Source organism: Anabas testudineus, chromosome 18 (assembly GCF_900324465.2).
Source record: "Anabas testudineus chromosome 18, fAnaTes1.2, whole genome shotgun sequence".
Classification (NCBI taxonomy): domain Eukaryota; kingdom Metazoa; phylum Chordata; class Actinopteri; order Anabantiformes; family Anabantidae; genus Anabas; species Anabas testudineus.
In genome coordinates, this window is record NC_046627.1 from 675959 (window position 1) to 702723 (window position 26765).

The 26765-nt window shown below is 45.0% G+C and overlaps 1 long non-coding RNA gene and 1 pseudogene across 1 annotated transcript; both read left to right on the forward strand.

Annotated features, from left to right (window-relative positions):
* The first annotated feature begins 744 nt into the window (after positions 1–744).
* On the forward strand, positions 745–26765 carry LOC113168423 (annotated as a pseudogene).
* On the forward strand, positions 17726–20727 carry LOC113168456. The gene is made up of 3 exons (XR_003299432.2): positions 17726–17870; positions 20446–20466; positions 20661–20727. It is a non-coding gene; the product is annotated as an uncharacterized LOC113168456 (long non-coding RNA).

The window sequence follows — 26765 nt, forward strand, 5'->3', positions numbered from 1 at the left end:
TCTCTGTATTGACCCTGAAGGCATCTTTTCTGTCTGGCCGTTAGTTTGAGCCATTGCTGAACAGTGGAACATGTCATTCCAAAGAGCAGACGGGGGAGAGGTCCAGTTTCAGTCCGGCTGCCCCCTGATGGACTGCTTGTCAGCTCCTGGCTGTATTGAGATGTTCAAGGTTTCCGTGGTCTGTCCACACCAGACACTGTTCCACCGTCTGCAGTCAATGCTGCACCTCTTCCAACAACAGCTTCACCACGAAACCCTTTATTTGAACCATGTGATCTTTATTTCTGCCACGGTCCAGCTGATCTGATGATGACAGCTCATGGACCGTTTGTCTGAGGATTTCCAAACATCCTGCTGTTTGGTGGTTTTACATTTACATTTAGTCGTTTAACAAGTTAGGGTTAGGGTTAGGACGCTTTTCTCCAAAGCCACTTACAAGGGTAGGCAGGGTAAGGAGGTCTTGCCTAGGGACTCCTACTGGAGGTAGACCACCGCTCGGATTCGAACCCCAGTGTCCAACAGTGAAGGCACTAACAAGCTGCTTTAGAGTTTTTAGAGCTGTTTGGTGGTTTGATCAGGTTTGTGACAGGTTTGTTTGTTTGTGCAGAGAGAATCCAACTAAACCACAAACGTCAGAGAGAAATCAAAGACGAGCAGCAGAAGAATGAGGCTCGTTGCCAGGGAGGAGGTGAGAGGTGTGTCTGTGTTGGTGTGTGAGGAGGGAGGAGAGAGGAGAAGGGATTTATTCTGGAGCAGAGTGATGGTTTGGACTCAGAGAGATGGCTTTCTACAAACTGATGTGTGTGGGGACTCTGCTGACTCTGCTGCCACCAGGTAGGAACCTCCTCATCCTGTTCTTCTGATCCAGTGAAGGTTCTTACAGCAGAACAGGGACAATGATCAGTGTCAAAAAACTTATTGTGGGACCAAAAGTGGTCATCAGACATCTGAGGATCCTGTTTCAGACTGAAGTTAAATATCTTTATATGATCTGGTGTGAAGAAAAGCAGAACTACCGCTTTCAGACCTGTAACAGGACTCAGAGGTACTCAGCTGAAGTACTACTAATAATAATAATTCATAGTAATTATAATTATATTAATTATAATTATAAAAGTATAATTATATTAATTATAATTAATTGCAATAAGTAATAATAAGTGTACTCAGAATTACTGCTTTTAGAAAACAGCTGAAGTAATTAATTAATAATAGTAATAATAATAATAATTAATACTAATTAATACCAATAAGAACCGACTGTTTATAAAAGACGACTGTGTGACCTGCCTCAGTTTGTTCTAAGAGTCTAACCCTAACCCTCCTCACACAGTCGGAGTTCAGTTTGTCGGGTTCGGGTCGACCGCGTCCTCCTCACACAGTCGGAGTTCAGTTTGTCAGGTTCTGGTCGACCGCGTCCTCCTCACACAGAGTTCAGTTTGTCGGGTTCTGGTCGACCGCGTCCTCCTCACACAGAGTTCAGTTCGTCGGGTTCTGGTCGACCGCGTCCTCCTCACACAGTCGGAGTTCAGTTTGTCAGGTTCTGGTCGACCGCGTCCTCCTCACACAGTCGGAGTTCAGTTTGTCGGGTTCGGGTCGACCGCGTCCTCCTCACACAGAGTTCAGTTTGTCAGGTTCTGGTCGACCGCGTCCTCCTCACACAGAGTTCAGTTTGTCAGGTTCTGGTCGACCGCGTCCTCCTCACACAGAGTTCCGTATGTCGGGTTCTGGTCGACCGCGTCCTCCTCACACAGAGTTCAGTTTGTCGGGTTCTGGTCGACCGCGTCCTCCTCACACAGTCGGAGTTCAGTTTGTCGGGTTCTGGTCGACCGCGTCCTCCTCACACAGTCGGTGTTCAGTTTGTCGGATTCGGGTCGACCGCGTCCTCCTCACACAGAGTTCAGTTTGTCGGGTTCAGGTCGACCGCGTCCTCCTCACACAGTCGGAGTTCAGTTTGTCGGGTTCTGGTCGACCGCTTCCTCCTCACACAGTCCGAGTTCAGTTTGTCAGGTTCTGGTCGACCGCGTCCTCCTCACACAGAGTTCAGTTTGTCGGGTTCGGGTCGACCGCGTCCTCCTCACACAGTCGGTGTTCAGTTTGTCAGGTTCGGGTCGACCGCGTCCTCCTCACACAGTCGGAGTTCAGTTTGTCGGGTTCGGGTCGACCGCGTCCTCCTCACACTGAGGTCAGTTTTTCAGGTTCTGGTCGACCGCGTCCTCCTCACACAGAGTTCAGTTTGTCAGGTTCTGGTCGACCGCGTCCTCCTCACACAGAGTTCAGTATGTCGGGTTCTGGTCGACCGCGTCCTCCTCACACAGAGTTCAGTTTGTCAGGTTCTGGTCGACCGCGTCCTCCTCACACAGAGTTCAGTTTGTCAGGTTCTGGTCGACCGCGTCCTCCTCACACAGAGTTCAGTTTGTCAGGTTCTGGTCGACCGCGTCCTCCTCACACAGTCGGTGTTCAGTTTGTCGGGTTCGGGTCGACCGTGTCCTCCTCACACAGAGTTCAGTATGTCGGGTTCGGGTCGACCGCGTCCTCCTCACACAGAGTTCAGTTTGTCGGGTTCTGGTCGACCGCGTACTCCTCACACAGAGTTCAGTATGTCGGGTTCGGGACGACCGCGTCCTCCTCACACAGAGTTCAGTATGTCGGGTTCGGGACGACCGCGTCCTCCTCACACAGAGTTCAGTATGTCGGGTTCGGGTCGACCGCGTCCTCCTCACACAGAGTTCAGTATGTCGGGTTCGGGTCGACCGCGTCCTCCTCACACAGAGTTCAGTATGTCGGGTTCGGGACGACCGCGTCCTCCTCACACAGAGTTCAGTATGTCGGGTTCGGGACGACCGCGTCCTCCTCACACAGAGTTCAGTATGTCGGGTTCGGGTCAACCGCGTCCTCCTCACACAGAGTTCAGTATGTCGGGTTCGGGACGACCGCGTCCTCCTCACACAGAGTTCAGTATGTCGGGTTCGGGACGACCGCGTCCTCCTCACACAGAGTTCAGTATGTCGGGTTCGGGTCAACCGCGTCCTCCTCACACAGAGTTCAGTATGTCGGGTTCGGGTCAACCGCGTCCTCCTCACACAGAGTTCAGTATGTCGGGTTCGGGTCGACCGCGTCCTCCTCACACAGAGTTCAGTATGTCGGGTTTGGGTCGACCGCGTCCTCCTCACACAGAGTTCAGTATGTCGGGTTCGGGTCGACCGCGTCCTCCTCACACAGAGTTCAGTTTGTCAGGTTTGGGTCGACCGCGTCCTCCTCACACAGAGTTCAGTTTGTCCAGCAGCAGCTACTGATCTTCTTTCATAAGTGTTGGACCTGGTAACAACCACTGGACGTCACAAACACACACGGATCCGTTCACAGTCAACAAGATCTGACTGTTAACGTGTGATCGTCCAGTAAAAGGCATTCACACCTCATTCACACCTCATTCACACCTCATTCATCATCTTCATTCACACCTCATTCACACCTCATTCACACCTCATTCACACCTCATTCACACCTCATTCATCATCTTCATTCATCATCTTCATTCATCACACTCTGCTTTTGTTGGTGTTTGAAGCCATTTTTTGAGAGAATGACCCTAAAAACAACAGGAACTCTCTAAAGGTAACGTTAGTATCTTAGAGGAGAGAGAACTGTTCATGAACGCAGCTTCTCTTAAAGTAACGTTAGTCTCTTAGAGGAGAGAGAACTGTTCATGAACGCAGCTTCTCTTAAAGTAACGTTAGTCTATTAGAGGAGAGAGAACTGTTCATGAACGCAGCTTCTCTTAAAGTAACGTTAGTCTCCTAGAGGAGAGAGAACTGTTCATGAACGCAGCTTCTCTTAAAGTAACGTTAGTCTATTAGAGGAGAGAGAACTGTTCATGAACGCAGCTTCTCTTAAAGTAACGTTAGTATCTTAGAGGAGAGAGAACTGTTCATGAACGCAGCTTCTCTTAAAGTAACGTTAGTCTCTTAGAGGAGAGAGAACTGTTCATGAACGCAGCTTCTCTTAAAGTAACGTTAGTATCTTAGAGGAGAGAGAACTGTTCATGAACGCAGCTTCTCTTAAAGTAACGTTAGTATCTTAGAGGAGAGAGAACTGTTCATGAACGCAGCTTCTCTTAAAGTAACGTTAGTATCTTAGAGGGCAGAGAACTGTTCATGAACGCAGCTTCTCTTAAAGTAACGTTAGTATCTTAGAGGAGAGAGAACTGTTCATGAACGCAGCTTCTCTTAAAGTAACGTTAGTATCTTAGAGGGCAGAGAACTGTTCATGAACGCAGCTTCTCTTAAAGTAACGTTAGTCTCTTAGAGGGCAGAGAACTGTTCATGAACGCAGCTTCTCTTAAAGTAACGTTAGTCTCTTAGAGGAGAGAGAACTGTTCATGAACGCAGCTTCTCTTAAAGTAACGTTAGTCTCTTAGAGGAGAGAGAACTGTTCATGAACGCAGCTTCTCTTAAAGTAACGTTAGTCTCTTAGAGGAGAGAGAACTGTTCATGAACGCAGCTTCTCTCAGACTTCTTGTTTTTCTGTTCTTCAGGGTCTCACTCTCAGCTGGATGGTAAGTCAGTCATTTAATAACTGATTCATTTCTGCTCGTCTCTAAAACAGCAGCTGTTTATTGAGGTGATTCTAGTCCACTGTGTTTACTGAGTGTCTGTTCAGTGTGTGGTCAGGCTGTGTTGAACACCAGGATCGTTGGAGGACAGGACGTCCCTCCAGGTAACTGGCCCTGGCAGGTCCTTCTGATCAGTGATAGCGTCTTCTGTGGAGGATCCCTCATCAATAAGGAATGGGTGCTGACTGCTGCTCACTGCTTCACCAGGTGGGCACTGACAGGTCTTAGTGACTGAATCAGCCACTAAGAAAGAGACAGGGTCTGTGGTTCAGGTCTCAGAGGACACGGACTCACATTAGATTGAACAGCTCAAGTAACTCAGAGAAAAACACGTTCACTTCATTTAAAACATGTTTGAAGCTTCAGCTCAATGTTTCCTTTCCCTTCTTACAGCAATGACACCAGTGGTCTGACTGTGTTACTGGGGGGTCAGACGTTGATTAATCTAGGCCCCAATGCAGTTCTTCAGTCTGCAGCACAGATCATCAATCATCCCAGCTACAACCCCAGTACTGGAGAAAACGACATCTCCCTCCTGAAACTCTCCTCACCGGTGAATTTCACCACCTACGTCCTGCCCGTCTGCCTGGCAGCTTCAAACAGCAGCTTCTACAGCGGCACCAGCAGCTGGGCCACCGGGTGGGGCTACGTCGCAGATGGAGGTGGGTCACTTTGGTATTCATAGGAAGCAGGACTGAAACAGTGGCAGGAACTGGGTTCACAAATACAAAATACAACAAAAACACTGACAACGTAAAGTGACCTCCAACAGGCAGGAGAACAGAGCATAAAAACTAAGAACCAACAAAGGATCACTGCAAACAGGAAGAGGAACAAAGTCCGGTTCACACGTCTGAATTTCTGGTTCCTGTTACTGCCCCCAGCTGTCGACCAGTAGAACGGCACTAAACCTGCCCTGGGAATAAGTCACCTCTGTCCAGTGTGTTAATGTGATGTCATTTCCTTTGTCAGCTGATATGTTAACAGCCCACTTGGTATTTCTAATGTTTTTATGATAAACTGAATTTTTAGTGCCTCCTCCACCCCCATTCAACCTCACGGAGGTTCAAGTTCCAGTGGTGGGGAACAGACAGTGTAACTGTGACTATGGAGTGGGAACAATCACAGACAACATGATGTGTGCTGGGTTACCTGCTGGAGGGAAGGACACCTGTCAGGTGATCATTGTTAGATGTTACTATACGTCTGTATCTGTGAGTATCTGTCCACGTCAGACTTTATCTCCTGCTGATTCTGAACATCTCTCTCCTTTAAGGGAGATGATGGAGGTCCGCTGGTGATCAAGCAGAACAGTCACTGGATCCAGGGAGGAGTCACAAGCTTTGGAATCGGTTGTGCTCTACCTAATTTACCAGGAGTCTACACCAGAGTGTCCCAGTACCAGTCCTGGATCAACAGCCAGATCAGCAGTGACCCACCAGGCTTTGTCACCTTCACATCCAGTGGGACTGACAGTGACCTCAGCGTCAGCTGTCCAACCCTACCACCACCTGTAGACCTCTCTCCAGCAGCTGCAGCAGATGGTGAGTCAGTCATGTCCAGACTTCCAGATCTGCTCCAGTCTTTTTCTTAGATTAGTCATTTTTCCACAGTGTTCACATTAACTCCTCATTAAGGTCAAATGCAAAGATTCAAAGCAAAGAATCCATGGTTACAGATTTCTGTCTAGTTGAAACATCATGTTCAGTATTTTACACATAGTCCTGTTAAAACAACTCTACTGATGATGGAGTCATTGCTCACTCCATTTATTAATGCCTGTCTCTGTTCAGTGTGTGGTCGTGCTGGGTTCAACACCAGGATTATTGGAGGACAGGAAGCTCCTCCAGGTAACTGGCCCTGGCAGGCTGCTCTTTTCATAAATGGGACTGGCTTCTGTGGAGGATCCCTCATTAACAAGGAATGGGTGCTGACTGCTGCTCACTGCTTCCCCAGGTGAGCACATTTGGCCTTCGCTGGTGACCGGGCAGTTTGAGGCTGACTACGAAGCAGAAATGAGGTTCAGGACAATCCATATGTCATAGAGGAGGGATTAGAGCAGCTGGACTGACACAAGTAAAGAAGGAACGGTTCAGGCTGCAGGAAGTTAGATGTTACAAACATCTTAATAAAGTAAAGTTCTTCATGAGTGATACATGAGGCAGTTAATGGGACACTGATCAGATAGATTAGGGAATACACAGTGGCTGATATTAAACTGTTATGTCTTACAACAGACTGGACAAACTCTGCTTTATGATTTTATTAAATCAATTTCTGTATATTTAAACTTGAGATTTAAACAATATTCAAAGATTCAGTCAGATGAATTCACTACTAATGTTGTGATCTTAACCACAGTTTAACTAATGTTGTTTTGCTGTTGTCTGTCTCCTATTTCCTCAGCAATGTTACAAGCAACCTGCTTGTTCTTCTCGGTAGTCAGACATTATTAACATTAAGCCCCTACAAGGTGTTTCGGACGGTGACACAGATCATCAATCATCCCAGCTACAACCCCACTACTGGATAAAACGACATCTCCCTCCTGAAACTCTCCTCACCGGTGAATTTCACCACCTACGTCCTGCCCATCTGCCTGGCAGCTTCAAACAGCAGCTTCTACAACGGCACCAGCAGCTGGGTCACCGGGTGGGGTGTTACTGAAGACGGAGGTGGGTCTTAAAATAAATGGAATACATTCATTTTCAGAGAAGGCAGGACAACAATGATGACAGCAACTATTTCTGAGATTCAAGAATGTAAAATCATGTGGCTTTTCCTTTAAATTTAATTTAATTTTATTTGCATTATTTCACAACAGAAGTTCCCTCAAGGCACTTTACAGTGTTTAGGGTTTAAGACCTTACAGAAAATATTTATACAAAATAAATTATAGAGAAAACCCAACAATCCAATTTGAGCAAGCTTTATGCAACAGTGGAGAGGAAAAACTCCCTTTAGAGGAAGAAACCTCCAGCAGAACCAGGCTCATAGTGGGCGGCCATCTGCCTCGACCGGTTGGGGTGAGTGGAAAGAGAAGAGAGAAAAGAACAGCAGGCAATAAAGACAACAACAAGCAGCAAGATCATTGGGCAGATGAACTGGATTCTGGAGATGTACAGCTCCAGGCCGAGGATACCTGCAGAAAAGTACAGAGAGAGGGAGACAGAGAGGAGGAAACACAACTACAAGAGAGAGAAGACACAAAGTTAATGACATGAAATGGTAGAATTAGAATGAATAGAGGAGAAAGGAGAGGAGCTCAGTTTATCAGTAGAGGTCCCCCAGCAGAATAACCTATATCAGCAGAACTAAGAGATGGTTCAGAGTCACCTGATCCATCTCTAACTATAAGCTTTATTTACATTTTAGTCATTTAGCAGATGCTTTTATCCAAAGTGACTTCCAAGTCAGTACAAGGTACAAGGGTAGGCAGGGCAGCGTGCGGAGGTCTTGCCTAAGGACCCCTACTGGAGGTAGCTACAGCTGGGATTTGAACCCCCCATGGGAGGCGGTGATGTTACCACTATACTAACCAGCCGCTGTTCATAAAAAAATGGTGGAACGCCACCTCCTTTCCAACTTACGTGATTTCTGCTTTAAGCTACGGATTTGTGAATTGTACCATGGAGCTAACTTCCTCTGACTCCTAGTTTCTTTTTCAGAGGAGCAACAGTATCAAGTATTGTTCCAAGTGAAGCACCAGTACTATTAACAAGATAGTCCACTTGTACTGGAGTAACATTGAAATAACTGCCTTCCTCTGTGTTGGTACATGGCTCTGAAATAAAAGATGGAATCAGTTCCTTAAATTTGTCAACAGCATTTTCACATAAACATCTACTGTAGTGAATCTTATCTGTAGGTTTAGTAAAGTCTGGTACTGTAAATTCAAATGTAATTAAGAAATGGTCAGATAAAAGAGGGTTTTGGGGAAAAACTATTAACTGATCAACTTCCACACCGTATGTCAGAATAAGATCAAGGGTGTGATTAAAACAGTGAGTGGGTTTATTTACATTTAGAGTCTAATAGTGAATTAAAGTCAGTGTTGAGGCAGTTACCATCAACATCTACATGGATATTAAAGTCACCCACTATAATGACTTTATCTGCACTAAGAACTAAATCAGATAGAAACTCTGAGAATTCAGTTAAAAACTCAGAGTAGGGGACAGGAGGACGGTACACAATAACAAACAGGACTGGTTTTTGATTTTTCCAGTTAGGATCAGAGAGGCTAAGAGTGAGGCTCTCAAATGAATTCAAACTATGTTTAGGTCTGGGGTTGATTAACAAACTTGAGTGGAAGATTGCTGCTACTCCTCCACCCCGACCTGTGCTTCTAGGAACATGATAATTAACATGACTTGAGGGGGTCGACTCATTCAGAGAGACATATTCATCCTGCTGCAGCCAGGTTTCAGTAAGACAGAATAAGTCTATTTGATGGTCAGTTATCAAATCATTTACTAACAGGGATTTAGACGAGAGAGATCTGATATTTAAAAGTCCACATTTGATTGTTGTCTTGTTATTTGGTTCTTTATTTGTATTAGGTTCTTATGAATCACTCCTCTTGTTGGTTCTTGATATAAATAATTTAGGTACTCGGGGAGCAGACACTGTCTCTATGGGGTTATGGTAGTTTTTGGGGGGTGACGGCTGTAAGGAAGCTGCAGAGAGGTGTGTAAGACTGCGTCTCTGCATCATTAATTCCTTTGTGAATTATAATTTTACTGTATATCCGTTTATCTTCACAGGAGTTTTAATAGGAGCTCTGGTCCCAGGAATAAAATCTGTTAGACACATGAACCTTGGTCGAGTGTCTGGGGTTATTATTCCTAAAAACCGTCACCCAGCCGGAGGTCAGCTAACGGGAACTAGGCTAGCTCAGCCTCGCCTCCAATGCTGCAAATAAACTACATTTATTCCAAATCCCCTTCTCACTAAAGGAGGCCGAGGAGAAACTAAACATATGACTGAGCAAGAGAAGAAGAGGGAGAAGCAGCCATGGCTAACAGAACAGTATTATGAACACAGGTGTATGTTAGGACTCTTACTCCAGTAGTGCTGTTCACTAAAACTATGAATTTAGATTTAAGTTGGTAAAAGTTAGCAGAACAAACACAGAGCAGCTGAACAGGAGTCGACTACAGCAGCAGTAGAACTATTTTATTCTTTCCTGGATGCAGTGGAATCCCTGAAAACTTAGCAGTGAGCATTTTGTTCTGGTCACAGTAAAAGGATCATCAAAGGTGGAGATTCCTGGCTAACAAAGAAATGTGAGAATCAAGTCATGTTGTTTTTCCTTGACGTCTGATAACTGGGATAGATAATAATAGATACCTTATTAACCCCCCTGGTGAAATTCTTTATTCTTTGTGGTGGCTGTGGTTTGACTCCTGACCACATGTTCTTAAACAGGACGCTGAATCCTAAAACTTTGGTGCCTTAAAAGTAGTTGAAAGGTTTAATAAAGTATAATTTCTTCTTACTGTGCACTGTGATTCAGTGATTCAATGATTCTATCAGAACGGGTTCAGGTGTTGAGCTGTGCTACTGATTTACAATCGTAGTATTTAATTTGACAGTTTCAACATCAATGTTCTGTGTTAAAGTATTGTAACAAAATATTTAATATGTTGTTAAATAATATGTCTCCTCAGTGTCCCCCCCCATCCCGTACAAACTGAGGGAGGTCGATGTACCGGTGGTGGGGAACAGACAGTGTAACTGTGACTATGGAGTGGGAACAATCACAGACAACATGATGTGTGCTGGGTTACCTGCTGGAGGGAAGGACACCTGTCAGGTGATCATTGTTAGATGTTACTATACATCTGTATCTGTGAGTATCTGTCCACGTCAGACTTTATCTCCTGCTGATTCTGAACATCTCTCTCCTTTAAGGGAGATGATGGAGGTCCGCTGGTGATCAAGCAGAACAGTCACTGGATCCAGGGAGGAGTCACAAGCTTTGGAATCGGTTGTGCTCTACCTAATTTACCAGGAGTCTACACCAGAGTGTCCCAGTACCAGTCCTGGATCAACAGCCAGATCAGCAGTGACCCACCAGGCTTTGTCACCTTCACATCCAATGGGACTGACAGTGACCTCAGCGTCACCTGTCCAACCCTACCACCACCTGTAGACCTCTCTCCAGCAGCTGCAGCAGATCGTGAGTTAAAGAGTTTCTGCCTCCATGTGTCAGATTTCATCAGTGTAATCTGAGGACTTCACTGTGTCTGTACTGTGTGTCTGTTCAGTGTGTGGTCGTGCTGGGTTCAACACCAGGATTATTGGAGGACAGGAAGCTCCTCCAGGTAACTGGCCCTGGCAGGCTGCTCTTTTCATAAATGGGACTGGCTTCTGTGGAGGATCCCTCATTAACAAGGAATGGGTGCTGACTGCGGCTCACTGCTTCCCCAGGTGAGCACTGAGAGTCGATCTATGAAGAATGAAGTAATTATAACCACTCTAAGGCAGTGGTTCAGTGGTTCACTGTCACAGGATGGAGCCTCATGTAGGATCTAAAGAGAAAAGAAAATATTTTTCTGCTACTAAAACTTGGATTTTTTCCTCTGTAACATTAATTTAGGTCAGATGAGAAGTGGAGGTGATGCTCTGAAAGGACATCATCACTGATATGTTTTTATGCTGTGTACATTGAGGTTCAGCTTTGGCATCATACGCCGTCTACTTTGCAATTCTCATTCAACTCACCTCATCAATTGAAAAATCTTCTCTGTACAAGTACAAAATAAGTTATCATCTATTACTAAATGAAATATATGCATATAAATGAATGATTTGCTTGTTACCACAGCTTCACTAACTTCTTCTCTCTTTCTGGTGTTCGGCAGTAAGTTTGGTAGTCAGATAGAAAGAACCCTAGACTGTATTTACAGAGTACAGAGCAGGACACTGTCACCACAACCTTAATAAACACATCAGGAATGTACAAAGGAATTAGCACGTGTTGATCCATCTGTCCGTCAGAATCAGAAACAGATGCTGCTTTGGATGACAGGGGGACAAGAAACGATGTGACTAAGATGGAAGATAAGATAACGAGGACAACGAAAAGACACTTTTAATAATGGGAAGCATCCTCAGTCTCGGCTCCACTTCATGGAAGTAAAACACAACCACCAAGAGAAAGAACAGAACCAGCTGTACCATCAAAACAAGCTACCTATGCTAAAACCATTTACTGTTAAACCAATCTTTAATCATAATACAGATGTTTTTAATAAATCAGGATGTGCTGTAGGATTCTGGAGTCTCAGTGAACACTGGCTACATGGCCCCTAACCCTTTCTTTAAAAAAAGTTGGACCTGGTTTTAAAGTGTTTACAATAGTATTCTGGACTACTGTTCTGCTTTAATGCATTTGTACGGTTCTTTCCTTTTTATCTCAGCAATAACACAAGCAATCTGCTCGTGTATCTGGGTAACCAGAGAATCGCGACATTAAGCCCCTACAAGGTGTTGAGGACGGTGACACAGATCATCAATCATCCCAGCTACAACCCCACTACTGGAAAAAACGACATCTCCCTCCTGAAACTCTCCTCACCGGTGAATTTCACCACCTACGTCCTGCCCGTCTGCCTGGCAGCTTCAAACAGCACCTTCTACAGCGGCACCAACAGCTGGGTCACAGGGTGGGGCGACATTGAAGGTGGAGGTGGGTGAAGTAAAGAAAAAAAAGTAGTTCCCTTAAGTCAGTGAACCAGTTAAATTCTATTCAGTTTGATTCAGTTTGAATTCTGAGACTGGCAGTTCTGAAGATTTTTTATATAGAAGGTAAGTAGAGATATCCTGGTCAGAGTTAACTCTAAGAGCCTATTTCAAAATTCAAAAAACGTTACTTTTCCCAGAGGAAGTTGTTATCAAGAGTAGTAAATGATTACATATCACTGTATCACTGTGGTTTTTGGGTCAAAATTAATTAACCTCTTTTGAACATTCTCAAAGTTTGACTAATAGAGTTGGTTAAAATTGGTTTTATAGAGAAATACAGCTGGGTGTCATCTGCAAAGCAATTGATATTGATGTTGTGTGTTTCTAATGTTGCCTAGTAGGAACATGTATGATGATAAACGTGTCATACACTACATAACTAACGTATATTTGCATATAAGACATTAACTTTTATTATACTATCTTTGTGATGTGAACAAACATAAAACTTTGGAAACAAGAACAACATGGAACTATGGAAGGAACTGTGGAAGGACAGCTCAGAGGCTTTAATTATGGCAGCACAGGAGCAGGCTCCAAATACAAGATTAATGGAGGCTGGGTTCTGCCACACCAGACACAGGAATCCATTTTCAGGCTGTGGAAATATGTACTTAAGACCATTCAGCACCTAACAAGGGGGTACAAGATGCTAGTAGACAAGGAACACAAACACCAAGTGACTGGTACCGTGTACAGGTACGTCTGTACTGAGGACACGCTGGAAGCCCCAAGGTCAAAATGAGATCCACCCCCAAAGATGGTTGAGGTCCTGCAGGCTGTAGCGATAGATGTAGCAGTTATGGGTTCAATGTACACCCTGCTTGGCAGCATCACCAGTTGTTATGTGCTAGATTGACTTTACACAGCCTGAACCTGTGGTCCTGCCCATAGTGGTAAAAAGGCCTCTGTTGAGCTTAGAGCTTGTTCCTGTGCTGCCATGATTAGTGTCTCTGAGCTGTCCTTCAGTCCAGTTGGTCCAGTCACTGACACGGGGGCCATTTTAATGATGGATCTTTGTTGTTCCATGGGTTTTACATGTGTTCAGTTGCTAGAACTTCCCCATTTCTTTGGCACATGTCTACATTCTGTTGCTTTCAACAATCATCCATCCTCTGTCCTGGATTGGCGTCTCTTTAGTTCCCCTTCCTTTCCCGTTCAATCTGAGGGAGGTTCAAGTTCCAGTGGTGGGGAACAGAGAGTGTAACTGTGACTATGGAGTGGGAACAATCACAGACAACATGATGTGTGCTGGGTTAGCTGCTGGAGGGAGGGGCCCCTGTAAGGTGATCATATAGTATGTTTATAACTACAGCACATCTCTCTTTATCCAATCGTGTCGATTATATTTCCTGTTGATTCTTTCTCCTAAATGTTTTTCACCTTGAAGGGGGATGATGGTGGTCCACTGGTGAGCAAGCAGAATGGTCGCTGGATCCAGGGGGGAGTTGTGAGTGCTGGAATGAATTGTACTAAAGCTAGTTTACCAGGAATCTACACCAGAGTGTCCCAGTACCAGTCCTGGATCAGCAGCCAGATCAGCAGGGACCAGGCAGGCTTCTTCTCCTTTACGTCCAGTGGGACTGACAGTGACCTCAGCGTCACCTGTCTAACCAGCAGCCCTCCAACAGAAAAACGTTAGTTCATGTCCATGATCTGTGAAGGATCTGACAATTTAAACAGAGGAAGTAGTTACTGCCAGGTTTATTGTGCTGTATCACTGAAGCACTTTAATAGTTACACTTACAAAATGGTAAATCCAAGATGTTTAGGCTGCACTGAATAAAACTCAAGTATCCAGAAGTTTGGATCATGTCCACCTTCCTCTGTCCAGCTGTGTTCTGTGGTCGAGCCCCGTTGAATTCTCCTGTTCTGGGAGGAGGTTCAGTGTCTACACCTGGTGAGTGGCCGTGGATGGTGAGTCTCCAGAAGGATGGAAGTCACGTGTGTGGTGGGACTCTGGTGGCTGTGGACTCTGTGCTGAGCGACGCCAACTGCTTCTCAAGGTGAGATCCTGGAGTGGTGTCTAGGATGTGATGGTATTCAGGACGGTCTAGTTGTAGTGAACGTGCTGTTGTAGTAACCTGGATACAAACACTGATTGTTCTTTGATCATCAGTCTGTGTTTCAAACTAATCAGATAAAGTTCTCTCCCACAGTTCATCCAGTCCGTCTGAGTGGACCGCCGTCCTGGGTCGTCTGAAACAGAACGGCTCCAACCCCTTCGAGGTGACACTGAGCGTGACAAACATCACTCGGAGCCACCTGACTGGGTCCAATGTAGCAGTGCTGCGTCTGGCAGCCCCACTGTTAGAGTAAAAATGATTTACTCAGTGATAATTATCGAATTCTCTTATTACATTTTTGTTTGATTATTGTTTCTTACTTCTTGTCATTATGAAGGATACTTGTTTTTGATGTTTAATCCTGTCAGCAACAGGAACATGTTATACTCTGCTGATGCTGCACTCTGCACACAGACATAAAACAGGACAGGTCAGAAAAAGGTCAGCATTCTCAGAGTTGACCAGTTCTTGTTGCTATACACCTATGAGCAGTGTTTTATCCTTATATGGAGTTCTTTTTCCTTGTAAAATGATCATCCTTTAACCATACCAGCCCCCATCTGTGACTTCAGGGTGTGTCTCATCTGTAATAAAAAGCTTGCACAAAGGGGGAACGGACGGAGTTGGAGATAGGAAATCCTGGGTGAAGCATTTATGATGCTAAGACCTCAGGCCGGCTCCCCTTGCAAGTAAAAAGGCCGAGTGTCCTTGTTGTGCTTTATTGTCTCCATCTCTTAGTGTATGAAACCTGTTGTGGTAATTTTGGACCCAACACCCACCCACCCTGTCTGACTACATCCAGCCCATCTGTCTGGACAGCGGACAGACCTTCAGTGTGGGCTCCACGTGCTGGGCTGCAGGCTGGAGCTCAGGGCGGGGAGGGGGTGAGTCTGTCACACAGTGGGTCTGCATCAGTCCACCTCTTTAAATCCACCTTGATAAAGGAGCTGCAGTCGGGTTTTAGTGCAGGTGAGAAACTTCTCTGCTTTTTATTTTCCCAACTTTAGTGGAACAAGCTCTGCAGGAAGTCCAGACGTCGGTGGTCGAGTGTGGGAACACTCTGAGTGACAGCATCTGTACGGCAGCTTTTACTCTGCAGCAGGTGAGTAATGAGGTTGGATTTATCATCATCCATCCGTTAAGAACGTGAGTGTTTCTTCCAAATGTTCCTTTAAGACCTGAATCATTTTAAATGATGATGCTGTTATTTTAATTTGACAAAGAAGCAGCCTTACAAACAGTGAAAGAAGCTGTGTTTGTTCGTTCAGGGGGGTTCTGGAGGTCCACTGATGTGTAAGCAGGACGGCTCCTGGTTCCAGGCAGCAGTATTAACAGTTGACAACACGTCCAACACTAACACACGAGCAGCGGTGATGACCTTCGTCAGAGTGAACCATTTTAAGGACTTTCTGACTCAGATATTAGGGACACTTTTGTCTCCATCGTCCCCCGACAACAGCACCAGCACCTCAAACACCACCATGACCACCACCCTGACCACCACCCTCACTACTACTGGGGCTGCTCCTGCTCACCCTCCATTCTTCTTCTTCTGGTTCCTTTTCTTTGTCTGCTCCATGTGTCTCCACCTGTTGTAGAAATCTCCAACTCTGGACACAAACCGTAACTTACATGATGTGTCAAACACAGATGAATGTAAACAACCATGAATCCTAACACTGCACTAAATCAACTACAAACTACACTGTGACTTGATTCTTCTTCTACAGCTTTGTTTTTTTAGTAAGCTCTAAAGAAACCGACCTTCGATAGAGAAAAGAGTGGGAACTGAAATGTTGTGTTACCAGAGGAGGCTGTTGTAGCTCAGTCCCTCTGGAACCTGACTTTGTGTGGGTCCCTGTTTACCAGGCATTTGTATGTTGAAGATGTTTTGTGTGGGTGCAGTCATCACATCACTGGAACAATGTGTGCTCCTCACACTTCAACAGAGATTCATTGTATTTTGTTGTAAAACAGAGCTTTGTGATGACCTGATGTTGGTGTACTTGTACTTCCTGTGTAACCCAAGTTCTTTAAACTTCGATTTGGACCATCCTCTGTGCCTTCAGTTGATTCTCTAGTTGAAACCATTTTATTTATTCCTGAAGTTACATCTTTCCAGACCTAGAACTCCTCACACACTCACTGCTGATGACCTGATTCCAGCTTCTGATTGACTGAACACACCTGATCCAGGTGGTCTGGGGTCTGCATGACTCAGGACCACAGACACGCTGAGGACACTAAACCTCTGTCTTACAAACCATTCTGTAGCAGTACTACTACTGGAAGTACTACGGGAGCTCGTAGGAGAGAAAGAAAAGACGTAGTCCAACTATTAAAGCCTGTTATTTGCTCTGCACTCAGCTTCTCGATGAAGAAGATGAACTTTCATTCTCTTAAACTTTGTGACAGCACAGGTTGATTTGGATCGAACTTGAATTCTCATTTAGATCATTTAGAGGAATCTGAACATTTCTTCTAATGCACCCTGATTGATGTGTCATTTTCAAAGGAAGGATGTCAGGTGTGATTCTGGCACCTGGACACAGCTGGTGTCACCTGCTCAGGTGAGGTGATCACATCTTTCTGATTATTTACAGCAGACAACAATGGGCAGATATGTGAAACTGTTGTTTGTCATTTCCAACACTGGATGATCTAATAAAGAGAGAATCAGGGGAAGTATTAATGTTCTAATAGCAGTTGGTCGACTGACATTTAGAAAACCTGCAGCTTCATTAAGGTTATGAGTTCTGGTTCAAACGGTCCCTCAGTGTCACGTGATGTGCTGCAGAGTATATGAAGGAGTTTTATCTTATATTCTTACCATAAGTTTTATTTTCTGTTGCCTGGTAAATCTGGTTTTGGAAAGGAAGATTATGTAGTTATTTGAGGCGGCATTAGCTCAGTGGTCGATTCCCAGTTCCTCCTGCTACTTGCTGAAGTGTCCTTAGACGAGACACTGGACGTCCACAGCGCTGACCTGTACTGTCTAGCAGCTGTCCAACTGTAATTTCCCCAAGGGGATCAATAAAGTACTTATCATTATAACTTATACTATTGTATATTACTGTACTGACATTTTAATCTAGGATTTTCTGCTAAGGAAGCAACTGTTAACTTATTTTTCAATTAATTTTGATGCCTTCAGAACCTGAACTGGGAGCTGGTTCCACAGGAGAGGGGCTTGGTAGCTAAAGGCTCTGCCTCCCATTCTACATTTGGAAACTCTAGGAACCACAAGTAAACCTGCAGTCTGAGAACGGAGAGTTCTGCTTGGAAGATATGGAACTATGAGGTCTTTAAGATAAGATGGAGCCTGATTATTAAGGGATTTATAAGTGAGGAGAAGAATTTGGAACTGAAGTGATGCTTAGTGACTGATGACACGCCTGCAGCTTTGTTTTTGATTGGCTGCAGATGAATCAGATGATGTAAGTAAATACTTGAAATATTACACTTTGTTCACCACTGATGGAAAACAGGACAGGGGGGAAACCACCTGAGTGCTGGTTTTTAGAGAGTGTCTCTAAAAACCAGAAACATTTCATAGACTGAACTGTTCTATCTGAACTACATAACTGTTAATAGATGTTACATCAAGCAAGTTCCAAAGACTGAAGGTTCATGTAGAACAGCTGTTTAGAAAGGAACCAGATCAAAGCTGAATAATCACAAATCCTGTAGGAAAGTCATCGGGCCCTGGTCTGAATGTCTATTTAAAGTGTGAACATTTAGTTTCTGTCTCCCACTGACTCATGAGGATCTGTGACCAGAGACGAGGTTTGGAACTTAGACTGAACTTCAAACTGTTCATTTCCCTCTTCAGTCCAGTCAAGGCCCACATTAGTTCAGGATTTTACTTCCAGGGTAGATCTCCTTCACTTGGGCAGCACCACACTGTCAACTAACAGTAGAGAACCGTGGCCTCAGACTTGGAGGTACTGGTTCTCTTCAGAGTCAGTGATGAACCCTGATGGAACCCAGCACCAACTAGGAACATGTTTGACCAGAATATCGTCACAGCTCCTACTCTGCAGATACAAAGGCTGGAGGCTTAAAACGGGTCTTGGCTCTCGATACTACCACAGCACAACACGGTTTGTAGGTAAAGAGGGTCCAGTGTTCCACGTCCAGGACAGAACGGACCACACAACAGTTTGAAATAACGAGAACGGTTTGTGATGTAACTAGTAAAAGGTTTATGTGAGGTAAACTTAGAGGTGTCCAACATGTTTTTAGATGAACGTCGATTACTAGAGCTTAAATATATTAATGATGCCCACTGTTGTTCTTCAGTTCATCAGCCTGAGGTTTAGTTCGTCCCACTTCAATGAACAAACCTCACAGAAGAGGAAAACGTGTTCTGTTGAAGGTAGAGAGGTGTGTTAGTGATGGAGGGGGTGGGAAGAAGAGACAGAGGTATTTATGTTGGAGCAGAGTCGATGTCACCGACTTCTAATCATGAATTTCTACAAAGTGAGCTGTGTGCTGACTCTGCTGACTGTCCTGACTCCAGGTAAGCCTCCTCCTCACTGGTTCACATCTGCTCACAGCTGTGTGAGGAGAAAACACCGGGAAAGAAGAGACGTCTGTTCATTAATTTAAAGGAAAAGGAACAAATTAGAATGAGAAAAGTTCTGTTCAGGCTGAGCTAAACGTTTAATGATAAGTCCACAAATCCTGGTTGAATCCGGAGTAAAGATTTCTAAACAGCATTTACTAGATACATACGTGAAGTACTACGTGTAGTGGAATAGAGTGAAGGGAAATACTACAACTTCATACACCAGTGATGTTTGGGCTTCAATAAAAATCTTCAGTGCATTAGAAGAATTTAGGAAGCGACTACATGTCGGTGAGTCCGAGTCCACAACATGTCTTTCAGATATTTACAGACGAAGGATTTTATGACTAGAAATGAGTGGAAATAAAAACACTGTCTTCATTTTTACTTCCTCAGACCAACTTCATTCTTTTGGTTCATACAAACCCTCAAAGTCTCATTTTGGGGCCAATAGAATAGAAAAGAGGACAATAAAACACCGTCACCGTGAAATCATGCATCATTTTTTAAATCTAAAATGAAAACAGAGGTGGTGTTCGAACACTGTGGTCAGAGACAAGTTGTAAGTTTGTATTCTCAGTTCTAATGTTTGATTTGTCCACTGCTTTAAGAATTAGGAGGAAGGTTGTTCAGGGTGTGATGTCTCCTCTCTGCTTCCCCCCTCACGTCTATCTATAACTTCATCTGTTTCTGTTCTGGTCACATTTCCTCTTGTCAACAGTTCCTCAGTCCAACTTCAGTGTGGCACAGGTTTAGATCCTGTTTTTATATCTTTCATTCTGTTTCTTCCTCCTACTGTTTAGTTGAACTTCCAGGTTTAGGAACAGTTTGATATTATTACTATAACATTTAGAAATACCCGTCACCAAAAGCTGCAGTTCCAGTCTCTTTAACTCCAGAGGTGGCAGAAGAAGTAAATGTGTACGTACAGCCCTTAAACTGTTTGTGAAGGGGGTCGGTCTGTTAGTTCAGGAGTAGCTAACCCTGATCCTCGAGGGCTTCTGTCCTGTTCTCCAACCATCTCTGGGACGAACATGGTAAACATCCCTACCTTTTATGATGAGTGAGTAAATGTGCTGGTTCTGACAGTTTTCAAGTTGAGTTCAAGTTGATCAAACTTTTCTTCTTCTTTGCAATAACTGCACCAAACCGGCTTCGAGTTCTCCGACTCTGTTGAATCATTATTAGAACTCAGTGAACCTCCACCCAGTCTCAGATCTGTTCCTCCTCCACACTTTGGCAGACGTTTAGCTCACTCTGTTTTCTTCCTGCTGATGTGGGCTTCACATCTTGTCACCGTAGTTTTCTTTGAATGGTGGATGGTGAAACCTTCACTCTGTTCTTTGGAGGTTGTTGGAGGTTTCGCTGACTGTTTTAGGTTTGTTCTTCACACGTGGTGTTGATGTAAACATGGATGTACTTATGTTATGTTTCTATTGCAGAGTCTCACTCACAGCTGGATGGTAAGTCCAAGTCTCTGCATCTGATGATGTTTATGTTTCACGGGTACAGTAGATTAGTTTGAGCACTGACTCTCAGAAATCTGAACCCATACGCTTACAGCATCATGATTCTAAAGCCACATCTTCTAACTATCCTAAAGAAACCACAGTTGGGGCAGCACCTCTCACTCTGTGTCTGTACTGTCTCTGTTCAGTGTGTGGTCGTGCTGAGTTCAACACAAGGATCATTGGGGGACAGGAAGCTCCTCCAGGTAACTGGCCCTGGCAGGTCCTTCTGATCAGTGATAGCGTCCTCTGTGGAGGATCCCTCATTAACAAGGAATGGGTGCTGACTGCTGCTCACTGCTTCCCAAGGTGAGCCCTGTGGGGGGAGGTTCAGAATCACCAACCAATCAAACACCACATCTGGACTTCATATCTCCACGACTACTACCACAGTTCTGTTTTTCATGTCTTTGTCTTGTTTCTCTTCAGCAACAACACAGCTGGTCTGGTCGTGGTACTGGGCAGCCAGACTCTGATAACATCAAGCTCCTATGAGCAGCTCCGGACAGTAACACAGATCATCATCCATCCCGGCTTCGACAGCAGCACGTTTGACAATGACATCTCCCTCCTGAAACTCTCCTCACCGGTGAATTTCACCACCTACGTCCTGCCCGTCTGCCTGGCAGCTTCAAACAGCAGCTTCTACAGCAGCACCAGCAGCTGGGCCACTGGGTGGGGTGTTACTGAAGATGGATGTAAGTAAAGTAAAGAACCTGAATTAGACTTGATTTCACTATGATGATGAGTGGCCTTATATAAGGTTGTTAAAAACAACTGAACTCTTAGAAATAGATTTAGTGTGTAGCAAATAAGAGTCTAAACGTACGGAGTCAATTACGGGCCATCTGTCAATCAAGTCAAGAGACAGTAGTGTCCTTCTCTGATCCAGATGTGTCAGGACCATCATTAGGATACGAGCAGTATTAGGAGCCTAACCTGAGGTTAGACATTACAGATGTCATGAACAGTGTGTGATACTACTACAGTAAGACAGCTGGTCATGACATCTTTGGAACAAAGGCACCGTACGGATCTTCCTGTTGGATCCATCATTCTTATATCTTATGTTAAGTCATTTATCTTTGCGTCAATACCTCATTGTTGCTGCATTAGGGTATCTCTGTAGAGTTACTTTAAGACGTTCTGCACTTTTCTACCTAACTGGTACTCGAAGCACTTTTAAACTGCATCGCATTCACACACACTCACACACCGATGGCAGATGATCTGACTCACCAGGGGCAAACTTGGGGCTCAGTATTTTGCCCAAGGACACTTTGGCATGTGACAGAAGGATCCTATGGTTGGCAGACAATGGCTCTACCTATTGTGACACAGCCGCCCTTAAACAGTTGTGACATTAATCAGAAGAGGTTTGTGTCTAACACAGACTTCAAATTGAACCTCTAATACTGTGAAACTACATGTTGTTCAGTAAACTGTTCTGGTCTCTGCAGTTCCTCTTCCCCCGTACAAACTGAGGGAGGTTGATGTTCCAGTGGTGGGGAACAGACAGTGTAACTGTGACTATGGAGTGGGAACAATCACAGACAACATGATGTGTGCTGGGTTACCTGCTGGAGGGAAGGACACCTGTCAGGTGATCATTGTTAGATGTTACTATACGTCTGTATCTGTGAGTATCTGTCCACGTCAGACTTTATCTCCTGCTGATTCTCAACATCTCTCTCCATTAAGGGGGATGATGGAGGTCCGCTGGTGATCAAGCAGAACAGTCGCTGGATCCAGGGAGGAGTCACAAGCTTTGGAATCGGTTGTGCTCTACCTAATTTACCAGGAGTCTACACCAGAGTGTCCCAGTACCAGTCCTGGATCAACAGCCAGATCAGCAGTGACCCACCAGGCTTTGTCACCTTCACATCCAGTGGGACTGACAGTGACCTCAGCGTCAGCTGTCCAACCCTACCACCACCTGTAGACCTCTCTCCAGCAGCCGCTGCAGATGGTGAGTCAGTCATGTCCAGACTTTGTGAAAGGATCTGACCCTGGTTCTAAGGGGACATGTGCTGTCAAACCACTCCTAAACCACAGGTGACACTATCACTCATTTTGTATTATTGTCTCTGTTCAGTGTGTGGTCGCGCTGGGTTCAACACCAGGATTATTGGAGGACAGGAAGCTCCTCCAGGTAACTGGCCCTGGCAGGTCGGTCTGTTCAGGAAGGGGTCTCTCTTGTGTGGAGGATCCCTCATTAACAAGGAATGGGTGCTGACTGCTGCTCACTGCTTCCCAAGGTGAGTACTGTGGGTAAAACCACGACAGAAAACAACATGTCTCCATGTCAACTAACTCTTAGTGGGTCGCAGTCCAGGGATGGGGGTTCCTCCAACAGGATACTGACAAAATTGATGGGACAGAAAAAAAAAAACACAAATTATGGCGCTTTCATAAAGTTTCCTGCAGTGATTAGGACAAAGTTTAGAGGAGCTCATTTCCAATCTCTTATGATTGGTCACAAGCTGAAAAGTCTGATTTTAAGTGGCCACAAACTGCTGAGGAAGTAAAAAGGGACGTTTACTTTTGGACTGTCCTTCAATGGCTACAGGTTAAAGTGTTGTAGTGGCGTCTTTGAATAGAGCAGGGCTTCTCCCTAAAGAAAGATGTGGAGCGGAAGATCTCTAAAGAGTCTCTGATGACCACGACTTAGTCCAAAGGAGCCATTGGACACAACCATAAGAAGAGACATGGAACTGCCACCATGGGATCTATATTGATACTGGGTACACTGCAAACTGGGGAGCAGTCAAAGGCTCAGCTGAGAGTTCACATAGTACCTTGATTCATCGAAATGATGTGATATATCACTCAGCCCCACCTGGAGGGGAGTGGTGGGACACCTCTGTGCTAATCATTTAGTGGTGTCTGGTACCAGAACACCTTAGGTAAAAACTGTTGATCTGCATTGTAGTTGTACCATCAGACCTCTGGTGTATGTTCTGGACACAGGAAGGAGAAGAATTATCAGCTGATCACCACCTGGTGGTACAAGATAGTGGAGCAGTAAAATACACAAACCTGTGGTCCACTTGAACTTGGAAAGCATCACTGCTGCTCCTGTGTGAAAGCTCTGCAGTGAACTCCACCAAAATGAATTCATCAGTCAAAATGAGTCCCATTATTTTACTATGAAACACTTTAAATAGAGTCCTGTTTGGACCTGGACTCATACACAAAGCATGTCACATGTTCATCTTCTGAACAGGCAACAATTTATGTGTATATGTAGATAGGACTTAATGAAAAGTTCTGGAAGATTAGATCGTCTTGAAATATTTGCAAAAGTGCTTTTGACCACAGTTTAACTAATGTTGTTTTGCTGTTGTCTGTCTCCTATTTCCTCAGCAATGTTACAAGCAACCTGCTTGTTCTTCTCGGTAGTCAGACATTATTAACATTAAGCCCCTACAAGGTGTTTCGGACGGTGACACAGATCATCAATCATCCCAGCTACAACCCCACTACTGGAGAAAACGACATCTCCCTCCTGAAACTCTCCTCACCGGTGAATTTCACCACCTACGTCCTGCCCGTCTGCCTGGCAGCTTCAAACAGCAGCGTCTACAACGGCACCAGCAGCTGGGTCACCGGGTGGGGAAACATCAGAAGTGGAGGTGGGTGAAGGAGAAACTGGGTTCACTGGGTTTTCTGTAGTAAGTAAAAATGGTAGGACGAACCACAGGGAGACTGATCCTGTGTCTCCTCAGTGTCCCCCCCCATCCCGTACAAACTGAGGGAGGTCGATGTACCGGTGGTGGGGAACAGACAGTGTAACTGTGACTATGGAGTGGGAACAATCACAGACAACATGATGTGTGCTGGGTCACCTGCTGGAGGGAGGGGCCCCTGTCAGGTGATCATTTTCATCAGTTGTCTTCCATTTTATCTTCTGCCAGTTCTGTGCTGCACTGCTGATGCTTTTCTCCTTAAAGGGGGACGATGGAGGTCCACTGATGAGCAGGCAGAACAGTCGCTGGATTCAAGGGGGCGTGGTGAGTTCTGGAAACAACTGTGGTCAGACCCATTTACCCTCAGTCTACACCAGAGTGTCCCAGTACCAGTCCTGGATCAACAGCCAGATCAGCAGTGACCCACCAGGCTTTGTCACCTTCACATCCAGTGGGACTGACAGTGACCTCAGCGTCAGCTGTCCAGGTTTGCTGTCACCTTCAATCAGCCTCACTCCAAAAAACACCTGATAGTTATGCCTAGGGTTTAGAAGATGTTTCCTGTTTCGTGTTTTAGTAGTTTGATTCTCTGAAGCTGCATCTTGTACCTTTAAAATTAAATACTGTGGGTTTCAATCAACAACCATCGTTTACTACACATTGTACAAAGAACCCTTCCTCTGTCCAGCTGTGTTCTGTGGTCAAGCCCCGTTGAATTCTCCTGTTCTGGGAGGAGGCTCAGTGTCTACAGCTGGTGAGTGGCCGTGGATGGTGAGTCTCCAGAAGGATGGAAGTCACGTGTGTGGTGGGACTCTGGTGTCTGTGGACTCTGTGCTGAGCGACGCCAACTGCTTCTCAAGGTGAGATCCTGGAGTGGTGTCTAGGATGTGATGGTATTCAGAACGGTCTAGTTGTAGTGAATGTGCTGTTGTAGTAACCTGGATACAAACACTGATTGTTCTTTGATCATCAGTCTGAGAAGCTCCAGTGTGTGTTTCAAACTAATCAGATAAAGTTCTCTCCCACAGTTCATCCAGTCCGTCTGAGTGGACCGCCGTCCTGGGTCGTCTGAAACAGAACGGCTCCAACCCCTTCGAGGTGACACTGAGCGTGACAAACATCACTCGGAGCCACCTGACTGGGTCCAATGTAGCAGTGCTGCGTCTGGCAGCCCCACCCACCCTGTCTGACTACATCCAGCCCATCTGTCTGGACAGTGGTCAGACCTTCAGTGTGGGCTCCACGTGCTGGGCTGCAGGCTGGAGCTCAGGGCAGGGAGGGGGTGAGTCTGTCACACAGTGGGTCTGCATCAGTCCACCTCTTTAAATCCACCTTGACAAAGGAGCTGCAGTCGGGTTTTAGTGCAGGTGAGAAACTTCTCTGCTTTTTATTTTCTCAACTTTAGTGGAACAAGCTCTGCAGGAAGTCCAGACGTCGGTGGTCGAGTGTGGGAACACTCTGAGTGACAGCATCTGTACGGCAGCTTTTACTCTGCAGCAGGTGAGTTATGAGGTTGGATTTATCATCATCCATCCGTTAAGAACGTGAGTGTTTCTTCCAAATGTTCCTTTAAGGCCTGAATCATTTTAAATGATGATGCTTTTATTTTAATTTGACAAAGAAGCAGCCTTACAAACAGTGAAAGAAGCTGTGTTTGTTCGTTCAGGGGGATTCTGGAGGTCCACTGATGTGTAAGCAGGACGGCTCCTGGTTCCAGGCAGCAGTGGTCCCACCTCACTTCAACTCCACCAACCAAACTCAAGCAGTGATGGTCTTCACCAAACTGAGCCACTTCCAGACCTTCCTGCATCAGACTGTGGGGACGTTCCTGTCTCCAGTCAGCACCTCCCTGACCACTGGAGGGGGCACTTCAGCTACTTACCCGGTGTTCTTCTTCCATCTGCTCCTTTTCTCTGTGTGTCTCCACTTCTTCTTCTAGAAACCTTCAGCTGAAACTTCAACTGGTGACAGAGCAGAGTAAACAAATGTACTACAACTAGTCTGAGTCGGTCATTAACTCCTGATCATGATACGAAACAGCATCAGCTGTCCCTGATTTTAAAATCCACACACAAGAAAAAACTTAACAGTCCAGAAGACACGTAAGATTTTAGTACATCAATATTCTGAGGTGATCACTAATCATCTAGTGGTGTTTTTACTCCACCGAGTTCAAAGACAGTAAATTGGTTTGGAGGTGACAGGAGGTTTGTTAAGATTCTAAATATATTATTATTATTCTGTGTTTCACACACTCAAACTAAGTGATGTTGGTGAAGTTTGTATCAAGTCTCCTCAGGTCAACTTAACTTCAGTCATGTTTTATAAAGGTTCTCTGTACAGACGTGATGCTGTTGAACCCAAATCAGAATAAATGTCCTCATAAACCGTGTTGTTTTTACTTTCATAAAGTTTTTTAACAGACGTGTTCAAGCTGCTGGTTTTTGTCTCATGTAGAATCTTGTTTATCACAGTCTGATGTAAGTGAAGTCGTTCATGAGATGATGTTTGAACGTTTCTACCATCAGTACCTGACTGTGTTTAATAAACCACAAATAAACTCAA